The sequence below is a fragment of the Bos mutus genome, chromosome X, assembly GCF_027580195.1.
Source record: "Bos mutus isolate GX-2022 chromosome X, NWIPB_WYAK_1.1, whole genome shotgun sequence".
Taxonomy (NCBI): Eukaryota; Metazoa; Chordata; class Mammalia; order Artiodactyla; family Bovidae; genus Bos; species Bos mutus.
In genome coordinates this window covers 60,644,371-60,660,548 of record NC_091646.1, presented here as the reverse complement: position 1 = coordinate 60,660,548, position 16,178 = coordinate 60,644,371, and positions in this window count along the sequence as shown.

The following is a 16,178-nucleotide window of genomic DNA, read 5'->3' as shown; positions in this document are numbered from 1 at the left end:
TTACTTTGCCAACAAAGGTCCATCTAGTCAAGGCTACAGTTTTTCCAGTGGTCATGTATGGATGTGAGAGTTGGACTGTGAAGAAATCTGAGCACCAAACAATTGATGCTTTTGAACTGTGGTGTTGGAGAAGACTCTTGAGAGTTCCTTGGACTTCAAGGAGATCCAATCAGTCCATACTAAAGGAGATGAGTCCTGGGTGTTCATTGGAAAGACTGATGCTAAAGCTGAAACTCCAATACTTTGGCTACCTCATGTGAAAAGTTGACTCATTGGAAAAACTCTGATGCTGGGAGGGATTTAGGGCAGGAGGAGAAGGAGACGACAGAGGATGAGATGGCTGGATGGCATCACCAACTCGATGGACATAAGTTTGAATGAACTCCAGAAGTTGGTGATGGACAGGGAGGCCTGACGTACTGTGATTCATGGGGTTACAAAGAGTCAGACATGACTGAGTGACTGAACAAACTGAACTGATCCAACAGTTTGTGTTGCTATCTCACATTTCCTCCCTCAGATATCCTCAGGGCATTCAGGCCCAGTCTCCACCCTATGTATGCAGACCACACCTCCCTATTCAATCCCTGCTCACTGCTGGCAGTTGTGAGTGTCCGGGCTACCTCTCAGCTTGGAGTCCTTGATAGGTGCGTAATCTGTGGGTTCTTTTTTTTTTTTTTTTCCCCTCCCAGTTATGTTGCCCTCTGAGATTCCAAAACTCCTTACAGCCCTGCCAGGGAGAGTGTTTCCTGGTATTTCGAAGCTTCTCCTCCTTCACAACTCCCTTCCCAGGATGTGTCTCTGTCCCTAACTCTTTTCTCTCTTTATATTTTATATTTTGCCCTACCTCTTTTCAAAGAGAATGGGCTGACTTTCTGGGTGCTGTTGTCCTCCACCAGCGTTCAGCAGTTGTTTTGTGGAATTTGCTCAGTGTTCAAATGATCTTTCAGTGAATTTGTGGGGGACAAAGTGGTCTCCCGTCCTATTCTTCTGCCATCTTAGGATCGCCCCCTAACTTTAATATTCTAACTGTATTGATTTGAATCCTTTCCCTGGTTTTCATGATGAGTCTTCTTAAAGGTGTATCAGTTTTGTTTATCTTCTCCAAGAACCATATTTTAGTTTGACTTTTGCTATTCTTTTATTTGTTTATATTTCATTTATTTATGCTCTGATCTTGATGTTTCTTTCCTTGTGCTAAATTTGAGTTTTGTGTTCTTCCTTCTCTAGTTGCTTTAGGTGTAAGATTAAGTTGTTTATTTGAGGTTTTTATTTTTTTGAAGTAGTATCATATTGGTATAAGCTTCTCTCATAGAACTGCTTTTACTGCATCCTATAGGGTTTGGGTTGTCTTGTTTTCATTTTCATTTATTTCTAGATATTTTTATTTCGTCTTCAATTTCTTCAGTGATTTCTTGGTTATTTAGTAGTTTATTATTAACCTTCATGTTTTTGTGTTTTCTGTAGTTTTCTTTTTTCCTGCAATTTATTTCTTATCTCAGAGTTTTGTGGTCAGCTTGATTCAGTTTCAGTTTTCTTAAATTTGCTGAGGTTTGATTTGTGACCAAAGAGGTGACCTATCCTGGAGAATGTTCCATGTGCATATATGAAGTAAGTACACTCTGCCACTTTTGGGTGGAATGTCTGAAGAAGTATCAGTTGAGTCTATCTAGTCTATTGCGTCATTTAAAGCTTGTGTTTTCTTATTAACTTTCTGTCTGGATTATCTGTCCATTGATGTGTGAGGTTTTATAATTTCTCACCATTATCGTGTTACTCTCGATTTTCTCTTATTATGGCTGCTAGACTTGCTTTATGTATTGGCGTGTTCCTATGTTGCGTGCATACATATTTAAAGTTGCTATATCTTCTTCTTGGATTGATCCCTTATTATGTACTATCCTTCCTGGTCTCTTATAATAGTCTTTCTTTTAAAGTCTATTCCATCTGGTATGACTATGACTACTCCAGTTTTCTCTTGATTTCCATTTGCATGGAATATCTTTTTTCAACACCTCTTTTTCACTCTGTACATGTTCCTAGGTCTGAAATGTGTGTCATGTAGACAGCATATATATGGGCCTTCCTGTTGCATCCATTCATCCAGCTTTTGTTGTTTGGTTGTAGTATTTGATTCATTTAAATTTAAGGTATTTATCAATATTTATGTTCCAATTACCATTTTCTTAATTGTTTTGGATTTGCTTTTGTAGATTTGTTTCATCTCTTGTGGTTACCCAATAGAGAATTTCCTTTAGCATTTGTTGTAAAGTTGGTTATGTGGTACTAAATTCTTTTAGCCTTTGCTTGTCTAGAAATCTTTTGATTTCTTCATTGAAGGTCAGTGAAATACTTGCTGTGTAGAGTAATCTTGATTAAAGGTTTTTCCTTTTCATCAGTTTACATATATTCTAGTACACCCTTCTTATCTGCATATTTTCTGGTGAAAGGTCAGCTGTTGAACTTATGGGATTTCCCTTGTATGTTATTTGTTACTTTTCCCTAGCTCCTTTTAATGTTTTTCTTTGAATTTAATTTTTGTTAGTTTGATTAGTATGTGTCTTGGAGTGTTTCTTCATGGGTTTATCCTGTGTCGGAATCTTTGTGCTTTCTGGATTTCAATACCTATTTCTTTTTCCAAATCAGTGAATGTTTTTACTATAGCATCTTCAAATGTTTTCTCATACCTGTTCTCTTCTTCTTTTGTTGTCTTTGTAGTTCAATTGCTAAGTCATGTCCGACTCTTTGCAAACTCAGGACTGAAGCATGCCATGCTCCTCTGTCCTCCACTATCTGCCATAGTTTATTTAAATTCATGTCCAGTAAGTCAGTTATGCTATCTTACCATCTCATCTTCTTCCACCTCCTTCTTTTTTTGCCTTTAATCTTTCCCGACATCAGGGTCTTAGCCAGTGAGTTGGATATTCTAATCAGGTGGCCAAAGTACTGGAGCTTCAGCATTAGTCCTTCCAATCAATATTCAGGGTTGATTTCCTTTAGGATTGACTGGTTTGATCTCCTTGAAGTCCAAGGGACTCTCAAGAGTCTTCACCACTACAATTCAAAAGCATCAAGTATTTAGAGCTCATCCTTCTTTAAAGTCCAACTTTCACATCTGTACATGACTGATAGAAAAACCGTAGACTTGACAATATGAAACTTACTTGTCAAAGTGATGTCTCTTCTTTTTAATATGCTGTCTAGACTTGTCGCATTGTAACTTTCCTTTTAAAGAAGGAAGAAAAATCACCATCTACAGTGATTTTTGAGCCCAAGAAAATAAAATCTGTCACAGCTTTCACTTTTTCCCCTCCTACTTGCCATGAAATAATGGGACCAGAAGTCATGATCTTCTGTTCTTGAATGTTGAGTTTCAAGGCAGCTTTTTCACCCTCTTTTTTCTTCCTCATGAAGAAGCTCTTTGGTTCCTAGTTTCTGCCACTAGAGTGGTATCATCTGCATATCTGAGGTTGCTGACATTTTTCATGACAGTATTGATTCAAACTTGTGATTCATCCAGTCAGGCATTTCACATGATGTGTTCTGCATATAAGTTAAATAAGCAGGCTGACAATATACATTTTTTCACTCCTTTCTCAATTTTGAAACAATCCATTGTTCCATGTCCAGTTCTAATTATTGCTTCTTCACCTGTGTACAGGTTTCTCAGGAGGAAGGTAAGGTGATCTGGTATTCCCATCTCTTCAAGAATTTTCTCCTGTTTATTGTGATCAACACAGTCAAATGCTTGAGTAAAGTCAATGAAGTAGAAATAAATGTTTTGTTTTGTTTTTCTTTTTTTCTGGAACTCTCTTGCTTTCTCCATTATCCAATGATAGTTGGCAATTTGATCTCTGGTTCCTTTACCTTTTCTAAAGCCGGCTTGTACAGATGAAATTTCTTATTTCAGATACTGTTGAAGCCTAGCTTGAAAGATTTTGAGCATAACCTTTCTAAGTTCTGAAATGAACACAATTGTATGGTAGTTTGAACAGTTTTTGTTATTGCCCTTCTTTGGAATTGGAATAAAAACTGACCTTTTCCAGTCCTGTGGCCACTGCTGATTTTTTTTTTTTTAATTTGCTGACATATTGAGTGCAGCACTTTAACATCATCATCTTTCAGAGTTTTAAAGATCTCAGTTGGAATTATGTCACCTCTACTATCTTTGTTCATAGTAATGCTTCTTAAGGCCCACTTGACTTCACACTCCAAGACATCCAGCTCTAAGTGAGTGACCACACCATCATGGTTATCCATGTCATTAAGATCTTTTTAATATATTAATAGTTCTTCTGTGTAGTCTTGCCACTTCATCTTATGTTTCTCTGCTTTTTAATCTCTTCTTCCGTGACCCTTGTAATTCAAATGTTGATTTGTTTAATGGTGTCCCACAGGCCTGACACTGTCTTCCTTCCTTTTTATTCTTTTTTCTTAATCTTGCTCTTGGCAGTTATTTCCACCCTTCTATCTTCCAGCTCACTTATTCATTATTTTGCCTCAGTTATTCTGCTATTGATTTTTTCTTAGTGTGTTGTTCATCTGTTTGTCTGGTCCTAGTTCTTCTAGGTCCTTGTTAAATATTTCTTTTATTTTCTCAAGCCATACTTCCATTCAATTTCTGAGCTTTTGAATCATCTTTACTATAATTACTTTGAATTCTTTTTCTAGTAAGTTGCCTATTGCTTCTTCATTGATTTGGTCTTGTAGGTTTTTTACCTTCCTCCTTTATAACATATCTGTTTGTTGTCTCATTTTTCAGTACATTGGCTGTGTTCCTGTTTTTCTTGTTGTTTTGCCTTAGGTGTCTTGTGCTGGAGTTTGAAGGCAGTTGGAGGTAGCCAGGTTATGATACAGAAATTAAGATCTCTTTTCTGGGGGAACCCACACTGATTAATATATTCTGAAGCCTGAAGTTCTCTTTTAGTCCAATGGCTTGGACTCAGTACTCCCATCACTGGGGCTCAGGTTCAACCCCTGGCCTGGGAACTAAGCCCCTGCATGTAGCATGGCATGGAAAAAATGACAACAAACAAAAAGGAACAAAGCAATAACAAAGAATATAAAATAAAATAAAATAAAATTGGACAAATAAAAAATAAAAATATGTATTAGAATAACAAAACAACAGAATGAGACTGAACCACAGCAGGAAAAAATAAAATAATAAAATATAAATACATAAAAATTAAATTTAAAAAATGAAATAAAATTTTAAAAATAAAATTAAAAGATAAAAATAAAGAAATGGTAAAAAATGAATAACCAAAGCTATTAAAAAGTTTAATAAACTAAAAGTAACTAAGTTGCATGTCCCCAGGCATGTCTGTAGGGGCTGGCATAGCCATAAAAGATCTTGTGGCCTGCCTGGACCCATGAGGCCAGAGACGGCCCTATCAGGAGTGGCACTCTGTCTGCCATGACTCATATAGCCCTCAGAGGCTTTGGTGTGGGTGATGTTCGGGCCTGGGACCCACTCAACTGGATGAGGCTTTGTCATGGCAATGTGCAGGCCATCAGGTCCTACATAGCCTGTGGAGGCTTTTAGAGGACAGTACTCAGGGTACCACTGGGTCCAGGGTAGCCAGAGGGGTATAGAGAGGGCTCCAGACTGACTTGAGTGGGCTTTCTGGGGCCCAAGTTTGTGGGGTAGACCCCAGTTGCATTCCCCTCTGATTCCTTGATCCCCTGAAGTTTCTTCTCTGTTGCCACTGATCCCCTCACTATGAGTGGGCCCTTTCAAGCATGGGAACATTTCCCTTCCCCCAACCCCCCTCCATGGGTACTGGCTCCATCCCATGTCAACTTTTCTGCACTCCCCCCCCCCCCTTATCATGTCCTACCTGGCTGTGTGGGGATTCCTCTAGTGCACTTAAGTATCTGATATCCCCCACCAGTATTTAGTAGGTACCATTCTTCTGAGGAGACAGGAACTTCATGTCTTCCTACTCCAGCATCTTGACCTGTTTAACGCAGAAGGTTTTTTTTTTTTTTTAATTAAATGGAAAATATAAGAAGATGCAGAAATAATTCCAATGTATCATTATTCATAAAAATCGTGAATAGGTTGAGTATGCACACTAAATCTCAGGTTGTTTTTAATCCAGCTGCATACTGTTTATAAGAAGTCAAATTAAAGCTAAACTCTTAATACATTACATTGGATACTTAATAATAAAGTGATAGAAATAAATATATCTAGAAAATACTCAAAAACGACACAGATACTAAAGCATTGTAAGCTAATTTTTGTGATCTGAATTTTGATTCAGAATTTACTTTTTTAGCAGGTGCTCCAGGTGACTTTAGTGCAGGTGATTCTGAGACCATACATCAAGACAAATTTAGGTAGAGCACAATTGAAGAGAATTCTTATCTCTCATCTATTTCAAAAAGCTTAAAAATAATTTCTACCTGGACTGAGATTTACATTTTAACATGAATATGTTTTTAACTACGGGAATTCATTTTAATCAAATAATGGTGTCATATAGGAGGACTTATCTCCAGAAAACCTGAGAATTTCTCAAATCTCTTCATTCTGAAATTTTCCCTGTTTTATGTAAAGCTACTCAAATTAGAAACAGGCAAATCAACTGTTAGATTGATACAAGTTATCACCTTAAACTTAAAGTCTTTCCTTAAAACTCTCAGAGGAGAGTTCAAATGAAGCTGAGAAGACATATCTTAATGCCAAAATCAGTCTTCTTAATTACCACATGCCTTTCCCCAAATCACTCATAGATGTTTGAGAGAGATTTGCTTCCATCAGCTAATGATATCTTGAACATTAATAAAGAATATACATTATAGGGTGGAAGAAATGAAAATCACAGTATTGGTCATATTTATCTCACGTGCAGATTGATTGGTTGATCCTAACCTTGGGATAGGGAATTAAGAAAGGTAAAAATGCATTTCAAGAAACAGAGATGAGTACTAACTTTTCAACCTCCTCTTTCATCATTTCCCTATACAAGTTTTGTGTGCCAATGAAATGATCCTACCATCTTGCTTCTAAGTAGGTTTTATTTTTAAAAGAAGCATCTAAGAAAATATAAGCCATAGAAAGGGATAAAATGTTACTAAGAAATATATATCATATAAAGGATTGATATTCATAATATATAAAGAACCATTATAACTAAATAGTAACAAGAAAAATTAAATCTGAAAAATAGAGTACCTGAAGAACTATGGACGGAGGTTTGTAGCATTGTACAGGAGGCTGTGATCAAAACCATGCCCAAGAAGAAATGTAAAAAGGCAGAATGGTTGTCTGAGGAGGCCTTACAAATAGCTGAGAAAAGAAGGGAAGTGAAAGGCAAAGGAGAAAAGGAAAGATATATCCATGTGAATGCAGAGTTCCAAAGAATAGCAAGGAGAGATAAGAAGGCCTTCCTCAGCAATTAATGCAAAGAAATAGAGGAAAATAATAAGAATGGGAAAGACTAGAGATCTCTTCAAGACAATTAGAGATACCAAGGGAATATTTCATGCAAAGATGAACACAATAAGGAAAGAAATGGTAGGGACTTAACAGAAGCAGAAGATATTGAGAAGAGGTGGGAAGAATACACAGAAGAACTGTACAAAAAAGACCTTCGTGACACAGATAATCATGATGGCGTGATCACTCACCTAGAGCCAGACATCGTAGAATGCAAAGTCAAGTGGGCCTTAAGAAGCATTACTATGAACAAAGCTAGTGGAGGTGATGGAATTCCAGCTGGGCTATTTCAAATCCTAAAAGATGATGTCGTTATAATGTTGCCCTAAATATGCCAGTAAATTTTGAAAACCAAGAAGTGGCCAGGCCACAGGACTGGAAAAGGTCAGTTTTCATACCAAAGTTTTAATACCAGTTTCCAATACCAAAAAAAGGCAATGCCAAAGAATATTCCAACTACTGCACAATTGCACTCATCTCACATGCTAGCAAAGTATTGCTCAAAATTCTCTAAGCTAGGCTTCAACAGCACATGAACAGAGAATTTTCAGATGTACAAGCTCTATTTCAAAAAGGCAGAGGAACCAGAGATCAAATTGCCAACATATGTTGGATTACAGAAAAAAAAAAAAAAAAGAGAGAGAGAGAGAATTCCAGGTAAACATCTACTTCTGCTTTATTGACTACACTAAAGCCTTTGACTGTGTGGATCACAACAAACTGTGGAAAATTCTTCAAGAGATAGGAATACCAGACCACCTGAATTGCCTCCTGAGAAACCTGTATGCAGGTCAAGAAGTAACTGTTAGAACTGGACACAGAACAATGGACTGGTTCCAAATTGAGAAAAGACTATGTCAAAGCTGTATATTGTCAACCTGCTTATTTAATTTATATACAAGGAGATCCAACCAGTCCATTTTGAAGGAGATCAGCCCTGGGATTTCTTTGGAAGGAATGATGCTAAAGCTGAAACTCCAGTACTTTGGCCACCTCATGCGAAGAGTTGACTCATTGGAAAAGACTCTGATGCTGGGAGGGATTGCGGGCAGGAGGAGAAAGGGATGACAGAGGATGAGATGGCTGGATGGCATCACTGACTCGATGGACGTGAGTCTGAGTGAACTCCGGGAGTTGGTGATGGACAGGGAGGCCTGGCGTGTTGCGATTCATGGGGTCGCAAAGAGTCGGACATGACTGAGAGACTGAACTGACTGAACAGTTCTGACAGAGTACATCAGGCAAAATGCCAGGCTGAATGAAGCACAAGCTGGAATAAAGACTGTAGGAAGAAATATCAATAACCTCATATATGCAGATGACCCCACCCTTATGGCTGAAAGCTAAGAGGAACTGAAGAACCTCTTGATGAAAGTGAAAGAGAAAGAGTGAAAAACCTGGCTTAAAACTCAACATTCAAGAGACAAAGATCATGTTATCCGGTCCCATCTCTTCATGGCAAATAGATAGGAAAACAATGGATATAGTGACAGATTTTATTTTCCTGGCCTCCAAAATCACTGAATATGGTGACTTCAGCCATGGTATTGTAAGATGCTTGCTCCTTGGGATGAAAGCTGTGAAAAACCTAAACAGCATATTAAAAAGCAGAGACATTACCACCAAAGGTCTGAATGGTGAAAGCTATGGTTTTTCCAGTAGTAATTTATGGATATGAGAGTTGAACCATAAAGAAAGCTGGGCACTGAAGAACTGATACTTTTGAACTGTGATGTTGGAAAAGACTTTTGAGAGTCCCTTGGACAGCAAAAAGATAAAACCAGTCAATCCTAAAAGAAATCAGTCCTGAATATCCATTGAAAGGACTAATGCTGAAGCTGAAGCTCCATACTTTGGCCACCTAATTCGAAGAACTGACTCATTGGAAAAGACCCTGATGCTGGTAAAGATTGAAAGCAGGAGGAGAAGGGGACGACAGAGTATGAGATGGTTGGATGGCATCACTGACTCGATGGACATGAGTTTAAGCAAGCACTGTGTGTTGGTTGATGGACACGGAAGCCTGGCATGCTGCAGTCCATGGTGTCACAGAGTCAGACACGACTGAGTGACTGAACTGAACTAATTATGCACAGAAGTTAAATAAGTAAAGTGACAGTATACAGCCTTGTCATACTCCTTTTCCTGTTTGGAACCAGTCATTTGTTCCATGTCCCGTTCTAACTGTTGCTTCTCAATCCACATACAGGCTTCTCAGGAGACTGATAATGTGGTCTGGTACTCCCTTCTCTTTAAGAATTTCCTGCAGTTTGTTGTGATCCACACAATCAAAGGCTTTAGTGAAGTCAGTGAAGCAGAAACATCTGTTTCTCTAGAACTTCCTTGCTTTCTCCATAATCCAACAAATGCTGGCAATTTGATCTCTAGTTCCTCTTTCTTTTCTAAAACCTAGTTTGTACACCTGGAATTACTCAGTTTATGTATTACTGAAGATTAGCTTGAAAGTTTTGAGTATAACCTTATTCAATTGTTCAGTAGTTTAAGCATTCTTTGTCATTTTCCTTCTTTGGGATTAGAATGAAAACTGACTTTTTCCCATCCTGTTGTCACTGCTGATTTTTCCAAATGTGCTGACATATTGAGTGAAATAAAACTGAGACAAATGCCCTTGTCAGAAATGGAATTCTTGCCTTGACGAACCTTAAGACTAATCCATGTGATAATTTAAACATCTAATATGTATTTTATTAACAAGAGATTCTGAAATTTTCATTAGTTTTGTGCTCGTTGTGCTGCTTTTTAATTGGGTTATAAGAATAACAGGAGAGTGGCTTAAAATCTATTTGTATCAAAGATATTTTTTTTTTCCAAAGACAGTTTTATTTATTGCATATGCTTTGATTGGCTTACATTCTTTTTTATTTTTCATGATGTAAAATAGCCTAAATGTTTTAAATTAATTAATTTACTTTTTAATTGGAGGATCATTGCCTTACTGTATTGTAGAGTATTTTTTTTTTTTTTTATGTTTGCTGTGGGTTTGTCATATATAGCTTTTATTATGTTGAGGTATGTTCCTTCTATTCCTGCTTTCTGGAGAGTTTTTATCATAAATGGATGTTGAATTTTGTCAAAGGCTTTCTCTGCATCTATTGAGATAATCATATGGTTTTTATTTTTCAGTTTGTTAATGTGGTGTATTACATTGATTGATTTGCGGATATTGAAGAATCCTTGCATCCCTGGGATAAAGCCCACTTGGTCATGGTGTATGATCTTTTTAATGTGTTGTTGGATTCTGATTGCTAGAATTTTGTTTAGGATTTTTGCATCTATGTTCATCAGTGATATTGGCCTGTAGTTTTCTTTTTTTTTGTGGGATCTTTGTCAGGTTTTGGTATTAGGGTGATGGTGGCCTCATAGAATGAGTTTGGAAGTTTACCTTCCTCTACAATTTTCTGGAAGAGTTTGAGCAGGATAGGTGTTAGCTCTTCTCTAAATTTTTGGTAGAATTCAGCTGTGAAGCCGTCTGGACTTGGGCTTTTGTTTGTTGGAAGATTTTTTATTACAGTTTCAATTTCCATACTTGTGATGGATCTGTTAAGGTTTTCTATTTCTTCCTGGTCGAGTTTTGGAAAGTTGTACTTTTCTAAGAATTTGTCCATTTCTTCCTCGTTGTCCATTTTATTGGCATATAATTGTTGATAGTAGTCTCTTATGATCCTTTGTATTTCTGTGTTGTCTGTTGTGATCTCTCCATTTTCGTTTCTAATTTTATTGATTTGATTTTTCTCCCTTTGTTTCTTGATGAGTCTGGCTAATGGTTTGTCAATTTTGTTTATCCTTTCAAAGAACCAGCTTTTGGCTTTGTTGATTTTTGCTATGGTCTCTTTTGTTTCTTTTGCATTTATTTCTGCTCTAATTTTTAAGATTTCTTTCCTTCTACTAACCCTAATTACTTTGCAATATTGTGTTGGTTTTTGTCATACATCAACATGTATCAGCCATAGGGATACATATGTCTCCTCCCTCTTGACCCTGTCCCACCTCCCACCCCATCCTACCCTTCTAGGTTGCCACAGAACACCAGTTTGAGCACCCTGAATCATAGAGCAAATCCCCACTGACTATCTATTTTACATATGGTCATGTATATATTTTCATGCTACTCTCTCCATTCCTACCACCCCCTCTTCCCCCTGTCCAATATCCACAAGTTTGTTCTCTGTGTCTGCATCTCCATTGCTGCTCTGCAAATAGGTTCATTAGTACCCTCTGTGTAGATTCCATATATATGTATCACTTTAATCTAGTGAAATTCAAAACAGTTTCTAATGGTGAACTGGTTTTATATCCAACTATTTTAGGTATATGATTCATCTCACTAAAATATATAATGATCAATGCAGTCATTTAAGTTATAAACTCTGGGCTTATTTAATGTAAGTTTTTATTTTATAAGGAGCTTTGAAAAATTCAGAATATATAATCAAATAATTATTTCATTCCAAAGAATAGTAAGGCAAACAATGATTCATTCTTTTTTTTATTCTTACCATAATAATTTTCTGGGATTGTTTTCATCAACAATATTACATTTACATTTTTTGCATGAAAATCCCCAAATGGCAGAAATCCCTTACTCCCTAGACTGGGTAAAATCCCTCTCTTATATGTTTTAATAACACTATGGACCTCTCTGCCAGTTAGAATTTTAGTTATTTGTGTGATTCTTTGATTAATGTATGCTTTCTAGCCAACAAAAACAACTACAGAAAACATTTAACTTTTAGAAGGGAAATATAGCAATTGTTTTTATTAGCACAGTGCCTTGCATATAGTAACTGCTCAACAAGTATTTGTTGTATTATTGAATGAATCAAGTGTTTGATATTTTTCATAATACTTAGCATTATCATGCACAATGCTGAAAGTATAGTAACATTGTTAACTCACTTTAACCTATTGCTTGATGTTGGAACTTAGTTTGAACATTGAAAACAACAGAAAGATCAAGATTCCCACATTTGCTTTGCAACCAGAAACTGGAATTTAGAGTTTTAAATTTTAAGAAACAGAAGATTCAAGAGAATACAGTATCTAGAAGTGCTGAAAATGTAGATAAATGAGAACTTCAAACGAAATACAGTAGATGTAATTTTACTCAAAAAAAAAAAAAATGAAAAGTGGAACATTAGACTTAACATAGTATTGTTTAAATATGAGTTTACACATTTAACATACAATGCACATAACATACATCCCCAAGTTTTGAAGACATTGAATAGGATAAATGAAAAGAACACTAAAACTATACTGGGCCTACCTGCATTTTATTTTGAGGATTTAGAGTACACTTTAAGATCTTACAATGCCCCAGAATCATCACTATAAACACCAGTTATCATTGCCTTCCAAACTGTCTGGTTAAAGCTATTTGATGAAATGTTCCAGTTAGGAGAGCATTATCTTAAAGCTTTCTCATAGTAACAGACCTAGTTATGACTGGAAGGAAGGAATTTGAGGGTGATCCTCATTAACATATATGCAGGTTCTTTCATTCACAGGTATCAAAACAGAATTCAACTGGGAATGAATTTGTGCACATTCATATTTGTGTTTGGCAGAAAGATGGACACCCTCCAGAAGGTCTGGTCTGTATATGGGTTTTGCATTTCAAGTTGCCAGATCCTAATTGTCAGGCATTATGAGAAACTTTTTAATCTCTGTTCTGATTTTTATGGTGTTATGATGTCTCTTTCCTTCATCTGTTACTCTAAAGTTAAGCAAATTCAATATACTTTCATTTAGTTATTATTTCCAAAGTTGCTGTTATGTAGTTAGAATAGGGAAACAGAGTCAAAGATGGCAGTCAGAGGAAGCAACAACTAGAAGAACCACATGGAAGGCAAACAAAGAAAAGAAAAATACCTCAAAAAAGAGAAACTGTGGGTTGGAGTGAGGACCTCTAATGGGAAAACACACCCAAAACACTCCTTTCCCTGATTGATCCCAGGCTTAAGCTTTATTTTGCATGGAGCAGAATCAATCAGGCTCTGGGGACCGCTTAGGGGAGGGAATAAAACACATAAGAAGGGAAACCAAGACAAGTTTACCTATTTTGTCCTCACATGGTAGAAGGAGTGAGGGATTGCTGTGAGATTTATTTTATAATAATACTAATCTCATTCAGGAGGGCTCCACCCTGTGTATCTACTGTGAGGACACAGTAGGTAATTCCTATGGGAGTTGATCTGCTCTCATGTCTCAAGAGTGTACTGCTTGCTGCTTGCTTATTAAATCCTACCTGCCTAAGCTGGCCTGCTCTGTTGTTTTAATTCTTTGCTACAACAGACAAGAACTGAGGGAGAAGAAGTGATGCAACACTACTAATAGAGAATGGGAAATATATTAATTGAGACATGAATTTTGTAAAAACGTAAGAGAAAGACCAATGTCTAATTAGGACCAACTAAAATGAAAGAAAACCTTGCACAGTATTTTTCATTTGATAGTCACTTAACAACATCACTGTGTAGAAACATCAACAAAGAAAAGATATTTCGCAGAAAATGTACTTCAGCAAACACATATGAAGCCTTATTATATAAACAGCTTTCAGTAAATGTAGTCAGTGTTTTAGCAATTAAATTGTAGCTATTTGATGAAATAATCAGATTCAAACGAGGTAGAATTCATTTTGCTTCCTTCCACAATGAGACATTGAAAAGTTAACTAGTTCATCTGAAGGCACACTAATCTACCTGGATATTTTTGCACCCTCTCTTAATGACTCTTAAGTTTTGGCTACTCTACATTCTTAGCTGAATGCATATCATGTGGTCTAGTACCCAATGTTGCTTCATTTGCCCAATATCCCCTAAACCAGTCTCTCATCAGACCAATTGGAGACCCCCAAAAGAATAGGCAGTAAGAGAAAGGAGTGATATTGGCCCATCAGAGTAGAGTGAGATCTAGAGCCAAAGAGTAGGAGTAGTGTTGGCAGTGAATGTCAACAAGGCTAATTATACTTACTTCTAGGGAAGAAACAAATGCAAGATTTCCACATACAGAATACAAAACTATTTTGGTCATTAGTATTCCCTAACTCCATGATGCTCAGAGGTCACTGCTATGGTCTGAATGTTTGTCTCCATCCCAAATTCATATGTTGAAATTCTTAGGGTGGAACTCTCATGAACGAGATTGAGATTAAAATTCTTACAAAATAAATCTCACAGAGATGCTTCACTTCTTCTACCATGTGAGGACACAGTAGGTAAGCATGAGTTACAAACCAAGAAGGACTTCACCAAAACATAAACATTTTGGCATCACAATCTTAGACTTTCCAGCATCCAGAATTATGAAAAATAAATTTCCATTATTTATAAGGCACTCTGTGGAATTATGTTACAGCAGCCCAAATGGACTAAGACAACCAATAAGTAACCTTTTAACTTTCTAGGACATTATAGATTTATAAAAATTGTCATAATTTTTCTGTAGTAATTGCATTAGTTTCCAGTATATTGAATTTGATAATATATTAGAAATGAACTCCTTGAATTCCAAAATAGGAATTATCATCTTACTCTTTAGAGAATGTTGAAAGCCCTGAAAAAGATTTTGAACTTTACTCACTATGCTACTGTTTTTTAAGGTGTGGTAAAGGAAACTCATACATTGGTGTCACCCAAAATCTAGTTAAAATTCAGATAAGTTAGCTGTATCCCATTTTATAAGTCATATCCCTGGGGGTGGGGTTGAGGCATCTACATTTCAGAAAGTTTCCTAGGTGGTACTGATGCATAGTAAAAGTTGACTACTTGGCAAGTGGAGGAGGGTAGGTAGACTATTCCTAACCAGATTTTGGCTTTGATGTAAAGAAAAAATTGAAAGGTAAGAAACTGGGATCATGGAAACCAGTTAAGGGGCTATTTTAATAATCTAAGTGACAGATGATGAAGGTCTGAACATTTCATAGGTGGAATCAAAAATCATTTTGCAATGTAATTTGACCATTGTCGAAAATTTCATAGAAATAAAATCCTGGATTAAGTCATATTTGAATATATGTAGTAGTATCTTCATACAACAGAATAGGAAAGGATTAGTCAACTAAGTGTCTTCTTGAACCACACACCATTTGAAGAACAATAATCACACTTAAAGTACAATAACAGACTAAATTCAAAGTATTTGTGGCAGAAGATCTTAAATCCCACCTTCCTGTAATCTATATTAGTCACAAAACTGGTTATATAGATAACCAGCAAAAGAGAACAGGAAACAAGTAAAATGTTCATAATCTCCCCTATTAATACCAATCTTGATATTTAGAGATTGCTTAAGGTATTTTGAATAGACCATTCATATCTACCCTTGAAATCCTTTGCAGGTTATAGCATAGCTTTATTCACTTTAAACGTAAGACCAGAAACTATAAAGCTCCTAGAGGAGAACATAGGCAAAACACTCTCTGACATACATCACAGCAGGATCCTCTATGACCCACCTCCCAGAATATTGGAAATAAAAGCAAAAATAAACAAATGGGACCTAATTAACCTTAAAAGCTTCTGCACATCAAAGGAAACTATTAGCAAGGTGAAAAGACAGCCTTCAGAATGGGAGAAAATAATAGCAAATGAAGCAACTGACAAACAACTAATCTCAAAATATACAAGCAACTCCTACAGCTCAACTCCAGAAAAATAAATGACCCAATCAAAAAATGGGCCAAAGAACTAAATAGACATTTCTC